Below are 17,396 nucleotides of genomic sequence, written 5' to 3'. Positions count from 1 at the left end.
CACCGTGCGTCCTAAACCCCGCCTTCCATACGGATCGCCAACTCCGTCCGTATGCGGTAAGAAGCTGTCCGAACGGACCGCACGTGTATTTCTCATGAATACACCTCCTCCATCTCAGGGAACCTCCCTCATCATTCGATGGTAGCAGACCATCGAAGGCAGGACCGAGTGGCCAGGCAGCTCCCGCAACCTCAGACCACACAGGCATTTCTCAGTGCAAAAGCAGGGATCTGGGCGGGCAGCTGACATCCGGCAATGTCATATGTCCGCCCCCTACACGTGCGTCACGGCCGCATTACCATACGTACGCCCAGCGTTTGCATGGGAACGCCCATGAAACGCGGGGTGTAAACATATGGTAATGAGCCCAAACAGCCCTTCACACCCCTCTCCACCCCCTGTTCGTAGTGTACACATTTCATGCGGAATGTGGCCGTGCGTCCCGCTCGCACATGCGCAGAGACGCCCCTGCACATGCGCAGACACAAAACATCGGCGGCACGAACGCACGCGGATATTACCGCACCAACCAGAATAAGGGCCCATATGCACTGCAGGGGGGCAGGTGTAACATGTGCAGAGAGATTTAGATTTGGGTGAGTTATTTTGTTTCTGTGCAGGGTAAATACAGGCTGCTTTATATTTACACTGCAATATAGATCTCACTTTGAAGTAAAACCCCACCCAAATGTAATTCTCTCTGCACAAGTAACATCTGCCCCACCTGCAGTGCACATGATTTTGTCCATCTAAGAAGGAATTTGTCAGAAAGAGTGAACTAGAATAAGGCCCTATATCAGGACATGCATATTGTACTATACATGATTTCACAGGGGCACTGACATAATGGGCTGGATGTTCTCACATCTGCAGCCCAGCTCCGTCCCCCTTCGCCTACATAATTATCGCATATGCTCTAACATATATGATAATTATGGCAAAGGACAGCTTTTGCGTTAAGAGATGTCCTTTGCGGTGGCCACGGCAAGGCGGGAGTGAGGGAGTGCTGTAGGAGCTCCCCGGACAAACATCCGTATCAAACATCCTGACCGGGTTAAATGGCTTCAATAAGCGGCTGGTAAGCTCCAGAGAGACGGAGTTAGCTCACGCTGAGGCGCGGTGATCTAGCGGTGATCTGGCGGTGGAGAACACACAGGGGCTAGGTGTGATTGGCGCTGCTGGACGAACAGGAACACGGGAGCGGGCGCTCAGTGTCTGTGACGCGTCATTGTTGAGCGACGCTGCTCTGCACGAGGAGGCTGAGGGAGAAAGACAGACGGCGGCTGGGTGTAGCGCGGCATTAAGGCAGATCCCCGGCACTGCCCGATTGGCAGGAAGAGGAGTGGAATATACCGGCACGGCATTCAACGACGGCTGCTAAGCTTTCTTCTCCTGTGCATCTCAGCTGAGGGGCGACGGGGTGACGGGGTAAGCACGAATCAAGTTTCCTATTATGCACAGCCTAAATGGTGAGAAGGATTGTATCTTCTATGCATATAACCACACTGGCCGCTACTGAGACTGTGTGCAAAGGAAGGCCAACTGTGCATCAAAAGTATCACCTAAGTGACTATATAGTTGTGGGAAGTGTATATCATCGAGTATCATCTGTGCCACCCCTCCCCCCCCCCCTCTGGTGCACGCTATAGCAAGCAGTAAATGCAGAAGCCAAAACGATAATTGTACATCGGCCAAACAAGCTTGCCCATTGACTGCAGCAGGGGTACAGTAGTACCAAAAATTTAATATCTTAACTCCCCACTTACTGAAAGGAGTGAGTGAGCCACTGCGGGATAATATCCCTGATCCTTCCTTGCTTGCTGTTTTTTTGGGTTTTTTTTTTTTTTTCTTTCTTCCTTTTGTTTTGCTTTGTGCTTATATGACCAGTAAAGCACCTCAGTATATATCTGGGGGAGAGATTGTGCTATTATAACTGTAAAGGTTGGCTTGTGAACGCTTTCTTATGATCGCGGATTATTGCCAAGAGCATTAGTGAAACAATCAAGTAATTCCCTCCTGAGCTAACTGCTAAGCTAGTATTATAAATACAAGTCTGTTGAGATGGGCAAAAGCAGCAATTCTGCGGCGGCGACCCGCTTGGAGCGGTTTGCCCGCTCACAGCCAAACAACAGTAACGGACAAACACCTGCGTCCACGCCAAATAGCACCCCGACCAAAGCAGCTAGCCCCCCAACACCTGATATCTCGTGCCAGCAACTCCTGGAAGCAATCCAGGGTAGTGAACAAAGATTAACGGAAAAAATGGAAGCTATTCAAATCGATATAACTCAAGTTAAAACCGATGTAAAGGAAGTCAAGGACCGAATAAAAGAGGCTGAAACTCGCATTTCGAATGTAGAAGACAGTAACAACCTGTTGGTGCAGAAAGTTAACCAGCTGGCGACACAAATGCGAGAAATTAAGGACAAAGTGTCTGATATGGAGGGCAGACTGCGCAGATGTAATGTGAGAGTGGTGGGGTTTCCAGAGAAGGAGGAAGGAATGGAGATCGTCTCCTTTTTTGAAAAGTGGATTAAGGCCAAATTGGGCAATGATAACTTTTCTCAATTTTTTTCTATTGAAAGGGCCCATAGAGTGCCGCCCCGGCCTCCGCCCCCTGGTGCTCCCCCCCGGACTATAATTATGAAATTTTTGCATTTCCAGGATAGGGACATTGTCCTCCGTCAAGCAAGGCTGAAAGGCCCGCTAGACCATAATGGCGTAAGAGTGTCGTTCTTTCCGGACTTTGCAATAGAAGTTCAAAAGGAACGCGCTAAGTTCCAAGAGGTCAAGAAAAGACTCCGGGAGAAAGGGGTCAAATATTCTATGATCTTTCCTGCAAAATTGAGAGTGGTGACTGAAAACGGCGCAGTGTTTTTCCAGTCAACCAATGAGGCCGCGGCGTGGATTGATAAATGGCAGCCCGGTCTAAGCCAACTTGCAAATTGATACTTAGAGTGTACTACTGTATTATAATTCGAGAAATTGTCCAGGGGAGCTCACCGTCTATTGGGTGTGCCGTAGTGTGAGCAGCCTCGGGGGGGTTTAGATGTGTTATAAGCAGGGATTAGGTATACCAGGGGGGGATGGTATACAGGGAGGGGGGAGGTGGGGGGGAAGTGGGGGGGGAAGGGTGTTATGTAAGTTTGTATTGTTAGTGATGCATGTATGTCCATCCAAACCTATCTGGGATAATTGTATTGCATACTTGTGGCCCTGCGGACATGACCAATGGTGGATCGTGGTTAAACTCCTGCTGAAAGAAATGGTTGGCCTTAGTTAGGAAATGGTGGTAATTCTAGCCTGGAATACCAGAGGCATGAATAATAAAATCAAGCGCTCACTTGTATTAAAACAGGTGAGACAATATAACGCAGATATTACATGCCTTATGGAAACTCACTTGGTTGGAAATAATCAGAGGGGTTTGAAAAAAGCCTGGGTTGGCTGGATTTTCCACTCATCCTTTACATCCTCATCTAGGGGAGTGTCTATATTAGTTAAAAAATCTCTGCCTTTTGTTTGTAATCGAAAGAGTATTGATCCTTATGGCCGTTATGTTTTTTTAGATTGTACTATCTGCTCCAACCAAATTATACTGTTGGCGATCTACATCCCTCCACCCTTCTCTTATGATGTTTTAAAAATGGCAATAAAGTTTGCGGCAGAAACACCGGAGCTCCCATTAATATGCATTGGGGATTTTAACAACATCTTGGATGCTGGAAGGGACAGATGGAGTAGATCGCCAGCAGGAAATAGTAGGAGTTACAGGGGCTTTGATGCCTTTGTTAGGGATGTTGGGTGGGTGGACGCATGGAGGGTGAGAAACCCGGATGCGGTACAGTATTCCTGTTTCTCATCATCCTTCCAGTCGCTTTCAAGGATTGATATGGCACTTATATCACAAGAATTAATGCCAAGGGTGGAGAGTGTATGTTATAAAACCAGGGGCATCTCGGATCACTCCCCAATAGTTATCGTGGTGTCAGATAGTAAAACCAGACAAAATGCCTTCTGGAAATTCAACGCCAGATGGCTGGATAAAGTAGATGAAAAAGTGAATCTTCGGGAGCAATGGGAGGAATTCTGGGTTATGAATAAAGGCACAGCAGCCCCGGGGATCATATGGGACTGTTTCAAAGCGGTTATGAGGGGGGGCCTTAAAAAAGCCATAGGCGAACTAAAAAGAGAAAGTAGGACCAAAAGGCAGGAGCTAGAAAGGGAATGTGATATATGGGAAGCGGATTATATCTTGAAGAGGGACGATCAATCAAAAAATAAATGGGCTGAAGCTCAGGAGAGATGGCTTAATTACATAAAAGAGGAGAATGTTAGATCTATGTCACATAACTCTCTAATAAGATATGCCTCGGCAGATAAATCAGGAAAACTACTAGCGAAAATTGCTCAGGTGGAATGCCCCCCAAATACCATCTCTAAAATACTTAATGCAGCGGGAAAGGAAGTATGCGATAGTAAGGAGATTGTTAACATCTTTGGGGAGTATTTTAAAGGTGTGTATGAGTCCAGGATGAAGTCCAGTTTGGAGGAGACTAGGGTCTACTTAAACAATATAGAGTTACCTAAATTGACCTATGAGGATATGCTGGAACTCGACGCCTCCCTTAGGCTACAAGAAGTAACTGATGCTATTGGATCACTCCCATGTGGTAAATCCCCGGGCCTTGACGGCATACCTGCCGAAATTTATAAAAAATACGTAGACATCTTAGCCCCTCTGCTTCTTGAGATGTATAACGATGGCTTCGCCGAGAATAGTTTGCCTAGATCCTTACTAGAGGCAAAAATCGTTGTCTTGCTGAAGGCGGATAAGAATCCGTCATTATTAGAATCTTATAGGCCCATCTCCCTAATTGCAACTGAGGCAAAAATATTGGCCAAAATTTTGGCAATTAGGCTTTATAGATGTATTGATGGGTTGATTTGCGATGACCAAACTGGCTTTATGCCAGGGAAGTCGACGTCAATCAATATTCAAAAACTACAGATGCATCTGCAGGCCAGAACCTCGACACGTCCGCTCCCGGTGGTGATGTCGCTCGACGCCGTCAAGGCATTTGACGCGGTCGAGTGGCATTACCTCTGGGGGGTGCTGGGGGCAATGGGGCTGGGACCCAGGTTTATAAAATGGGTACAACTTTTATATTCAGATCCATGTGCTAGAATCAGCGTGAACGGTGATATGTCCTCCTCCTTTCCCCTATCCAGGGGTACGCGCCAGGGTTGCCCATTATCGCCAGCATTGTTTGCGTTGGCGATTGAGCCCCTGGCGTGTATCTTACGGAAACATCCGGACATACAAGGTTTCGTATCGGGAATAAAGGAGGACGTCGTGGCCCTTTATGCAGATGATCTTCTGGTGTTCCTTGCTGATGGGAGCAAAGCAGCGTCATTAGTAATGAATACCATCAAAGAATTTGGTGATCATTCTGGATTCAGGGTCAATTGGGCTAAGTCGAGTATATTCTCTGTGAGAAGTAAGGATTCGAATTCCCCCCTAATTAATACCCCGTTAAAATGGGTTAACACCTTCAAATATTTAGGGGTTACGATCTCGCGGGATGCAGATGACTTTAAGAAGTTAAATCTGGACCCATTGGTAGAATATTTAGTCAGTAAAACTAAAAGTTGGGGTAAGTTACCCTTGTCCACCATTGGAAGAGTTAACTTGATAAAAATGATTGCTCTCCCAAAATTTCTCTACTTACTGCGGCACTCGCCCAAATATGTACCTGATACCTTCTTTAGAAAGATTAATAGTATTTTGGTTTCCTTTGTCTGGAATAGGGGCCGCGCGAAAATTAGATTAAAAACCTTAATGCGGAAAAAAGACAATGGGGGCCTTGCCCTGCCCAATTTCAAGTTCTACTATATGGCCAGTCAGTTGGTCTCATTAAGGGATTGGGTAGGGCCTTTATGTAAGAATGAAGCAATTAAAGAAGCCGTGTCTCATAATCAAAAGGGGGGGAGGCCTCTGCAAAAACTGTTGGCGGGGCATATTCTAAAATCTGATACACCGATTGTAGCACAAGCAGTTAGGGTGTGGAGAGATGCAACTAGATTAATAAAGTTTCAGGACACAGATTATGAATATCCTCTAAATGACCCCCTGTGGATCAAGGAAATTACACAGCTCCAAGTGTTGGAGGTATGGGAGCCTTATGGGATCTTCACTCTAGGGCAACTTTATGCACAGAATGTCCTAAAATCTTTCGAACAATTACAGGAGGAGTTTGCGATACCCAAAGGATATTTTTTTAGGTACTTACAGTTGAGGGAAGCGCTTGGTGCTCATTTTAGGAACCGGCATCTCAGGTTCGCAGTTACCCCGTTTAGAGCACTCCTTAATTTGGATAATACATATAAGATAACATCTAAGATTTATAGCCTATTATTACAGGGAGATGGCGATGATCTGGGCAACTTAAGGGAGAAATGGGAGGGAGATGTGGGACAAATTGGATTAGAGGAATGGAGTAAAGTTTTGTCGGCCATACCCAAAGCTACTAATTCTGTTAAAGTACAACAAGTACAATTATACATTTTACATCGTGCATATATGACGATGCCAAAATTGCTTAAGTTTGGGGGTAGAGCCTCGGATCGGTGTCCGAAATGTCATATTATGGTTGGATCCTTTTACCATCTAATTTGGGAATGCCCTATTGTACAGGAGTTCTGGGGGAAAATCATTAAGACCCTAGTGTTATGGGGTATTAAAAGAGAGCTCTCACTAATGGGGGCTGTTTGTTAAACATTATTAACGGCAGGAATATTCCTGCAGAAGATAAATCATTTATAAATAATATGTGCTCACTTGCTAAAGTTGTAATTGCAAGGACCTGGCTGGCCAACACCGGACCTAAATTTGTAGAATGGCTAACACTAGTAGAGTTCACGGCTAAACACGAAAAATTTGTGCATACTTGTAGAAATACAATTGAGAAATTTAAGAAGATTTGGAATAGATGTTTAGACACAAGAAACACAGATTGCACTAAACTAAAGGAAATAAATATTATAAACATATAAAAGGAAAATATCACAAACATTTTTTTTTTTTTTTTTGCCAATATTGGACTTGAATTTGTAGAATGGATAACACTGGTAGAGTTACACTTGAGAAATTTAAGAAGATTTTTAGACACAAGAAACACAGACTGCACTAAACTAAAGGAAATAAATATTATAAACACATAGAGGGAAGAAAAATGGGGTCGATATGTCATGAGTGTTCGCCAGATAGGTCCTTAATGTGTATAGAGTAAAAGGGAGTGAAAGTTTATATGCAAGATATGTAAGTCTGGGCCATAGGTTCCAGTATTGGAAGCTGGCCGGGGATAAAGAGGATTTAGAGAGGGAAATGTGTCCAGCAGGTGGGAAATAGAGGATGGGTGTTCTCTGATATGGGTTCACTACTGGTCTAGTCCGGGAATATAGCAATTGAAAAGCAGGGGTTGTTAAGTGGGTTAGTAATATAATCATGAATTAAGGGATGGATGGGTGTTGTCATTGTTGATGTTTGTTATTGTATATTGTTTTGTGAATGTCTTGTCTTTTTTTATATGCTGAAATCAATAAAAAATTAAAAAAAAAAAAAAAAAAAAAAAAAGAGATGTCCTTTGCGGTGAGGCTGCGGGTCCCATCGGGTCCCCTCACTCACTTACCCGGTGCTGCTGCTGTGCCGGGCTTTCCTCCTCCCTGCACCCGGAAGAGGATCATAGTGCAGGAAGGAGGAGCTCTGTGCTGCCCAAACACAGGTGAGGGGGTCGGTGCTGAGCGGCAGCAGGTCGCGGTAGATGCCCAAAAAGGGGTCCAGCCACTACACAAAGTGGGTCAGGGAAGTAAGATATGCCATAGCATAGAGGGGGTAGAGGATATGGGGTTTAGCAACAAATGTGGTCAGATAGTGGCTCTAGAAGGGCCCTTCCCATACTCTTTCCCATGCCTCACTCACCACCTGCCACCTCCACCACCCGAGCCTGCCACTTCCTGCGCCTGCCTCTCAACACTGAGGATCCACTGTCCATTTAAATCGGAATTCCAGCACAGTTTAGTTTTACTTAAGGTGCGCTTTGCTTGGCTACATGACCTGCTCTTTCACTCTCAGTGAAAGACTGCCTGGCTTGGCAAAATAAGCTGCTCTGTTCTGTGTACTGTCATTCTCATAGTGCTACTGTACTTAAAAAGTGGTTTCTATTTATATTTTCACTTGACTGGATTTTAATGATTTTTATCTCCAACCAAAATAAATTTAACAAACAACTATAATTCTAATTTACCATCCTCATCCCATAGCGAAGCAAGGATATTCAGCTACAGTAGTTTATGAATAACTCCAAGTTCTGGAAAAAAAATCACAGGAAGACCTATACAGTATTACTTAGGACCCTTAGGGGGTATTAGGGTATCTTTTAGGAACCCTTATATTCCATAGGTCCCTTACCTGCGATGTACTGTATAATCCTCTCGTATCTGCACTGGTTTTGTTGGGCAGGGATAGGATAGTAGGATAAACAGTACTGCACTTTACTATGGGCTAGTCTTGGTATTGGGAATAAGGCAGTAGCTACTGTAATTAATCAACAGTTATTGATCAGTGGGGTAGATGATTGAGTATATCTGAATACTCTTGCAAGTTCATAAAGTCATAATGGCAGCCAGGAGTGGCGTCCTGCTAAACAGCTGCATACTCAGTTCTGATGTGATCATCCAGTGCTGCCTTGATGTTCTGTCCGGCATGAGGTCGTCCATCACAGCAGAGCCAGCTTCTTTAAGCAGTGTCTTACACTCCTGTTCAGTGCAGATGACACTTCCATGATTGCGGGGATGTACCAGTCTGGGAGTCACGGCTCTGTGGGAAGGAGCTGATGACGTTCAGTGTTGTGATTTCTTTATTAGGTATTGGAGTTATGTCTGCAGGTGACTTCAACACATTTCAGCCTTCACGGCATTTTCTGAAGACCTTCTTATTACCTTGCTGTCCTGTCAATGAGGAAGACATATATCCATCCACCCCAATTTCTGCACTCAAACATCCACAGCACCTAACACTACAGAACCCACTCTGGGAACAACAAATGCAAATGCCCTAAGCCTAGGGGCCAGCTCTGCATGTCTGCAGGACTCCGTGCTGTGCATGGGACATCTCACACATGCCCAGTGGAGCTGGCCATCAGAACTAGGGTAATGAGCTGTGGTCTGACAAGGATCGCCAGAGGAAGGAACTTCACTTTGGTGAAGAGGCAAAGCAGGAAGAGCTTTAGATGCACAATCCATGTGGCAGAGTGAGAGAGACTAAACAATATTTAGGCAATGTTAGGGACAACAGCTAGAACTAGTCATCGAAGTAAATAGTTGTCCCGATCCAGAGCTGTTCTGGCCAGAGAACTTGGTGTTAACCTTTCAGGTTTCTGCATACCCTTCTGCTTAGCCTGCCAAGCATGTTCATCCTGATAGATGTTCTGAGTTAGCTGCAGTTTGCACTGGATGCTCCTGGAATCAGCCTTAGGAGGAAACCCTGCTACTAGTCCATCTTAAGTCTGTCCAGCTTAAATCTGTCCAGTCAAGTCCAGTCTGCTCAGTCCAGTTTGGTCCAAGTCCAGTTAGTCCAGTCTGATAAAATCCAAATCTGGTCACTACATTCCTATGAAGTCCAAGTCCAGTTTGGTCAAGTTCAAGTCAGGTCTAGTCCAGTCCGATAAAATTCAGTCCGGTCTATCCAGTCGGGTTAAGTTTTGTTGAATCCAGTTAGTCACTCCTGTTCAGTTCTGGGGTGAAATTTAATAGGATATAAGATTTAGAAAGTAAGAGATTTGGTAAGAAATCTAGTTTTTTAAAGTATTAATCATTTACACTGTAAAACCAGTTTGATATTGCAGTGTAAATGATTGCTGCTATAAAAAAAAAGGTACTTGTTTCCTAGCACGGCCACACCGATTTACATCGGGGTGGTCGTGTCGGAAAAATCGGGGTCGATCGCATCGCATGCGATTTGGTCGCATGCGATGCGATCGACGCGACCGACCGATTTTGGACCCGTTTTTTTTTTTTTTAATGAAATGTAAATCGGGTCCCTGGGACCCGATTTTACATTGGATTCAATGTAAAATATTCCCAACCCCCCCAAATGTCACGGCGTACACCCCACCCCACGATAGACGCCATCCCGAAGCGTGGCGAGCGCAGCGAGCCCGCGAGGGGCGGCGGTGCGCGTCCTCCGACCTTTTCATTCCCCTACTATCCACGTCGGCGTGGAGTTGAGAATAGAATAGTGTGGCGAGCCCGAAGCGTGGCGAGTGCAGCGAGCCCCGCGAGGGGACGCGTATACCTGTGAAGTTATACGCGTCCGCTCGCCACGCTTCGGGCTCGGTGGCTCGCTGCGCCCGACACACTATTCTATTCTCAACTCCACGCCGACGTGGATAGTAGGGGAATGAAAAGGTCGGAGGACGCGCACCGCCGCCCCTCGCGGGCTCGCTGCGCTCGCCACGCTTTGGGTTGGCGTCTATCGTGGGGTGATGACGGGGACATCTATAATGTGAAATGGGTCATATTGGCCCATTTCACATTTTTCACATTTTTTCACGATTTCAATGTTAAAAAATCTTTTAACATTGAAGCCTATGGAAAAATCGGGGGCATCGCGTCGGGACCATTGTTAATGGTCCCGACCGACGCGATGCCCCCGATATTTTACCTTTCCCGACACGATTTCAATGTTAAAATATTTTTTAACATTGAAGCCTATGGGGAAATCGGGGGCAACGCGTCGGTCGCGTCGGGACCATTGTTAATGGTCCCGACCGACGCGATGCCCCCGATATTTTGTCTTAGCCGGCCAAATGGACCTGATTTCAAAGGAAATCGGGTCCATCGCGTTAATCGTGTACCTTAACTTAAGGTACACGATTACTCCCGATTGTGGCCGTGCTAGGAAACAAGTACCAAAAAAAACCCTGGAGAATTCTTACCAAATCTCTCACTTTCTACAGCTCTCATCCTATTAAATTTCACCCCTGATCTTCTACTTCAACCCAGTTCTGTCTCTCTATATTTTATACCAGATGACCCAGGCAGAGGGGCGTGACCTACATGCCCGACGCAGCTCCTTGTGAGTTTCCCTGGTGAAAACCACCGGTGAGTAAGACCCCTTCACCTTTATCCTGGGTCTTCATTAAATCTAGTCTAGACAGTAAGATGCTAGCCTTTGAGAAGATCTTACCAGCCTTGTTTATAGCTTCTGCTAAAACACTGCTACCTAGTCCTAGCCCAACTCCGCTACAAACCAGCTGTGTGACAATGTTTTTTTTTTTTTTTTTTCATTTTAGGGACCAAACAATTTCACACATCATACCATCATACCGCAGTCACCGGAGAAGTCATATTTTATCTGTATTTTCTGGTAGTATCAGGATAATTAAGTTACACTTGATTCACAAAAAAACATGACAGGCATGGAAACAATATAATCATACTTCATAACCCTGTGGGCTCATTCAGATGCTATAGAAGCGTTGTGGTAATTGATATAGTGACAAATTTCACTATGACCGAAACATAAATAAGATTTATAATTTTTTGCCTCTCAGTGTCATTAATGCGGCATTTTATTAAGTGTGTGGTAAAGAAAATCTGTTAAAAGTAAGAAATAATGATGACTTTCGATACAAGAATATGTTCCCTTAATAGAAATTGGGCTTCTTTCTGTCCTGGCATGTATAATGAAATGTAGCAATAAAAGGCTCAAGTTTGAAAGGCAGCTCGGCTTTATTATACGGCAAGAGCAATTGTAGATGTACAGCTGCAGTCAATACAACTCTGATTATGCTCTGGTTAAAAATAACTACAGTAATTGTGAAAGATCTGGAAAATATGTAGATATTCAAATATCATTTTGAAAGACTTAGATCATTTTAAGGAAGAAACCCTTTAATTTTACAAGCCTTTCATTTTACTAAATACAGATATTCAAATTTATACCATACATATTGCAATGCAAACCACATCATCCTCTTCTTTTTTCAGGTGGTACACCCAGACCAGGTGGAGTTTGTAGTAGGGGACCATGTAACTAATTATACATAAAGTTTAAATAGTAGCGAACTTGGCCACCAAAAGAGATCGCAGAAATTGTATATAGCTTTCAATCTAGCACACAGGTTCTCAAAGTCGGTCCTCAGGACCACACACAGTGCATGTTTTGCAGACCTCCTCACAGAATCAAGTGAAATAATTAGCTCCACCTGTGGATCTTTTAAAATGTGTCAGTCAGTAATGAGTTCACCTGTCGGGTGACCTGGAAAACGTGAACTGCGTAGGGTCCTGAGGACTGAGTTTGAGAACCACTGATCAAGCAGATTATACTGGAGCTATAGGCAGGCAGGCAGGCAGGATGTTCTAAAAAATACCAGTGTATTTTCTTTGCGCTGATCTGGAAGGAATCCATCAAGCATCCGACTGCGCAAAACAACTTTCCAAAAATGAACTTGGAAAACGCCACAACATCTATCGGCAAAAACATTACCCCCTGAAATTAGATACAATTGCGCTACATTTGGGTACACCTTACAGATGTTTAAGTTAACACTTATTTTTGAGAGACTGATATCCTTTAATTGAATGTACTTTATAATGTTCAATCATAATATACACCTTATTTGTCTAAGGGCCAGATGCACTAAGCGCCACAGTGGCGTAAGTTTGGCAAGATAAATAGTGGTGCCCCCCTCCACACAAACACACCACCTTACATACATATATGTATGTATGTATGTATGTATATTAGTTTTAAAATAAAGAAAGTGTGTAGTCTATGGTCCTGCTAGGAATGGGAATCAGCCACAGAAGCTATATACAGTAGATGGCTTGCATCAAACTTGCAGGGAGGAGAGGTGCTCCTTTGGGAGCAGGAGTCCGGCGGCAGATGACTCCATTGACTCCCAGATTTACGCCTCTGGTCGTATCTGTATACCTAAGTATATATCCCAGTGCATTTAACTATCAAATCTGATTCTGTATGCCACAGAGTAAGTCACAAATACAGATTTGATGTTGAATTATACTGAGGAACACAGATATGATGGGGAAGTACGCAATTGCACACAGATATCAGGGTGGCATAGAGATAGGATGGTAAGTTATTCTGGGGCATACAGATAGGATAGTAAGGTACATGGGGCATACACTGGGGTATACAGATATGATGGTGAGGTCCATGGGGCAGCACAAAGGTGCAGCAGTTCCAGATATCATGGTGACGTATACTGGGGCATACAGGAAATATTGTAAGGTACACTGGGGCATACACTGGGGAACACAGATAGGATGCTGACATACACTGGGGAACACAGATAGGATGCTGACATACACTGGTGAACACAGATAGGATGCTGACATACACTGGGGAACACAGATAGGATGCTGACATACACTGGGGGACACAGATAGGATGCTGACAGACACTGGGGAACACAGATAGGATGCTGACATACACTGGGGAACACAGATAGGATGCTGACATACACTGGGGAACACAGATATAGGATGCTGACATACACTGGGGAACACAGATAGGATGCTGACAGACACTGGGGAACACAGATAGGATGCTGACATACACTGGGGAACACAGATAGGATGCTGACATACACTGGGGAACACAGATAGGACTATGACGTACTGTACACGTACACGGTGCACATAGATATGAAGTTGACATATAGTGGGGCACACTGATAGGATGGTGAGATACCCTGGGGCATACAGACAGGACAGTGGTGTATACTAGGGCATACAGACAGGATGGTGAAATACAATTGGGTTTTCAAAAAGGATGGTGAGATACACTTGGGCATACAGATAGCATGGAGATGTACACTTTTTTGGCACATGAGGGCACATCTGTGCATACAGATAGAATAGTGACGTACATGGGGACATACAGATAAGATGGTGAGGTACATGGGGATATGATGGTAAGGTAGATGGGGGCACTTAAGTAGGACAGTGAGGCACAATGGGGAGCACATAGATAGGACAGTGAGGTACACTAAGGCACACAGAGGATGGTGAGGTACTAGGGGTCATACAGGTAGGACAGTGAGAAACACACACTTTTCATGGTGCCATACACTTGTGCAGTGTGTATCGTGCACATGTGCAATAATCCGCAGGGTTACAAATTCATTGTCCTGCAAATGGGTCTGAATCAGGCCCACAGGACAGTGAGGTACACTAGGGCACAGTGCCACACAGACATCATGTATACTGGGCTGGGCATACTGAAAATACAGAGCCCACAGATTAGCTGCTAAAGTACACTGGGGTAGGCTGCTGCTGCAGCGTCTACCACCCTGCTTCACTCACTGTCAATCACCCAGCCACCATCGCCCGTCGCTTCACCTCCCGGCTCTTCGTCACTGAGAGGCTGGCTTGCTCGCTCCTGCAGCTGCTCACTCAGGCGCCGGCGGATGTCAGGGGACTCCACTTCCACAGAGAACAGTGAGCTGAGCAGCCAGGTGACAGGGAGGAGCGGTGATGCGTCCGGCCGCTGCATACAAGGGGGGGAGGGGCACTCGCACCCGTCGGGGGGGACTGGCACCCGGTGCACGGCTGCTTTATAAAGAAACTGTGGCACTGGCACACACAATTAAACATGTGAACACTGGAGGCAATGGAGCCATCGGCCCCTTTAAGCCAGGCACCCGGCGGCAGATGACTCCATCCGCCACTGAAGATTCAAAAAGTGATTAAATAGAGAGTGATAAAAAACCAGTCAATCAGCTCCTGCCTGACAATTTTCAAACACAGCCTGTGACATGGCAGTTAGGAGCTGCTTGGCTGGTTGTTTATCATTTTATCATTTTTGCATCTGGCATCTTGAACAAATGGCAATAAACCTTTTCAACTTAAATGCTAGCAAGAAGTATAAAAATAGTAATTGAGACAGATTAAATGATTAAATCAAACATATTTAACTAATGCGGTATATCTGAATAAATATATTTGACTGCTTTCGAGCCTTGAGGTGCAAATTGCCTCCGTACATTGACAGATTTTTGTTCCAAATAGCCAACTAGTAAGATGGTTGCAGAGATAATCTTTAGATGTGGCCAATTATCCTAGGCCATAAAGGTTACATTCCATAGTCATATTATATACGTTTACTCTTTTTCTTATTTATTTATTCCACTTTCATAAATGTCCCCATGGGTATCACTAATGGCCCATACACACGGGTAGATTTCTGCTTAATTTCTAAATGATTTGACTGAATCGCTAAATCTGTACTGAGATTGCTTAGCAAAAGACTGCTAATCGCCTGTGTTTTAAGAAGCAATCTGAGCGATCTACGTCCACCCTCCTGTAATACTAACGCATTATTAAAAAATGTTTCCCTTAACACAAATCTCCTATTCTAAATCGCTCAGCACAAATCTCTTGTGCAAATCTCTCAGTGTGTGGAAGATCTAGACTGTGGGAAATCTCCCACACTAAATTGCTCAGAATGCATGTCTTGCTCAAATCTCCTTGTGTGTATGCCCCATTATAGTATGTTGTCAAAGATGCCAAAGTCCCTTATTCAACAATAATGTAAATTGTCACTTTATCACATTTCCTGTTCTCTTACTTGCTGCCTTTAAGGCGTCTATTAATTTATTGTTCTTAACTTTAATACCTTGTTAAGCTCTTGTAGCTTATCACAAAAAAAAAAAAAAGACACAGACATGCATACGTTTAAAAGGTTAGTAATATTTATTAATTGTAATTACGCTGGCACTAAGGGATGGCAAGGAAGGCGTGTTAGGTTAGGTGCCCCACAGCGACCATTATGCCCTATGTGACCGATGGGGAAGCGACTTCCCGCCGATAGTACTAAATGGATTGCCAAATTCAAAGAATTGAGCTAAATCAAAAGTTCAAATAGTGAAAAAAGGGGGTGAATGGGTGGGCTTCAGTGGCGCTTTTTACCTATGGGCTGCAGGGCTGCAGGGCTGCAGCCCCCCTCCCCCAGGTAAAATACAAGGGCTGCTGTGGCGGCAGCCCATAAAAATGGGTTCAGCACATGCTAAGGACGATACTGCGCATGCAATGGATGCAATATGTTTGAATATGTTTCTATGCCGAAACAGCCCATAGAGGCGTTTCGGAAGTTGTGTAGTTTCACGGCGTCAGTATGGCGCCGTGCGTCTGAGTCCCCTTGCGGGGCTCGCTTCGCTTGCCCACGCTGCGGGCTCGGTGGCTTGCTACGCTCGCCACGCTATTTAAAATCAACTCCAAGCCAACATGGATAGTGGGGGTATGAACTATCCATGTTGGCATGGAGTTAAAATACTTTTTTTAACATAGTTTGTGGCGAGCATAGAACCCGTGGCGCCGTGAAACTACACAAGTACCGGTGTTTCTATGCCAAGGCAGCCCAGCGCATGCGCAGTACCGAACAAGCTACTGGGCATGCACTGGTCACAAGACGGGGGTCAGGACCGGCACTTCACAGAGGTAAGAGCCACCACTGGTGGGCTTCCACAGAACCCCAAAGGAAGTGCCAATATGCAAATTTTCCCTAACATCCTGCACTGACACTAACTTCCCGATAGGCTGATCCCACATGGAGTAACCTCCCCCTTTCCCTACAGAAGATCTGCCGAACAATCCTTTATTCTTTATTCAACTAATTACTAAAATGTAAATACTCTTATACAGTTTCGTGCCTATGCAGCTCTCACTAACAAGAATATTTTCACCATGTAAATTATGCTGTGTTCCTGAATTTACCAATTAGTTTTGCTGAAATCATTAATTAATGTGAAAACACCTTTTTCATGAACTAATTCATTCAACAAGGATATTGCATTAAGATAATGAGCGGGAAGGTTTAGACACATTTTGTGCAAGATAAAATGGGTCATGTGGAAAGTGTGCTTACTGTGCAGATGTCTGTGTGATTTACATGGCACATGCATATTACAGAAATGTTCCGTTATTAAGGTGCCTATCTGCAAAGCTCCAGTAACTATTCCCTTTTATGGGGCCCTTTTCATAGATAAATGTTATGTTTGGTTGAGGTTAGAGATAGTTATTCGGACCTATTTGCTGGGCTGAGAATTTATCGAATGACACATGAGCCCATCCTGCAATAAAATCCAGAATCTTTTTTTATCGCAAGCCAGGTGTCACCCGGCCGTTTTCTGGCAGTGTCCGGAAAAAAACGCAGCCGTGCCCAAGCGTATTCAGAGAGAGCGTGTGACATCAGCTCTGGCCCTGGTCAACCTGTTTCCATAGCACTGACCGAGTAAGACCTGCGCACGGGATGCCGTTCAAATCCCGGCGGTCGGAATCCTGACATTCAAAATCCCGACGCCGGAATCCCG

This window comes from Crinia signifera, chromosome 9 (assembly GCF_055691185.1).
Source record: "Crinia signifera chromosome 9, ASM5569118v1, whole genome shotgun sequence".
NCBI classification, from domain to species: domain Eukaryota; kingdom Metazoa; phylum Chordata; class Amphibia; order Anura; family Myobatrachidae; genus Crinia; species Crinia signifera.
This window is presented reverse-complemented; position numbering follows the sequence as displayed.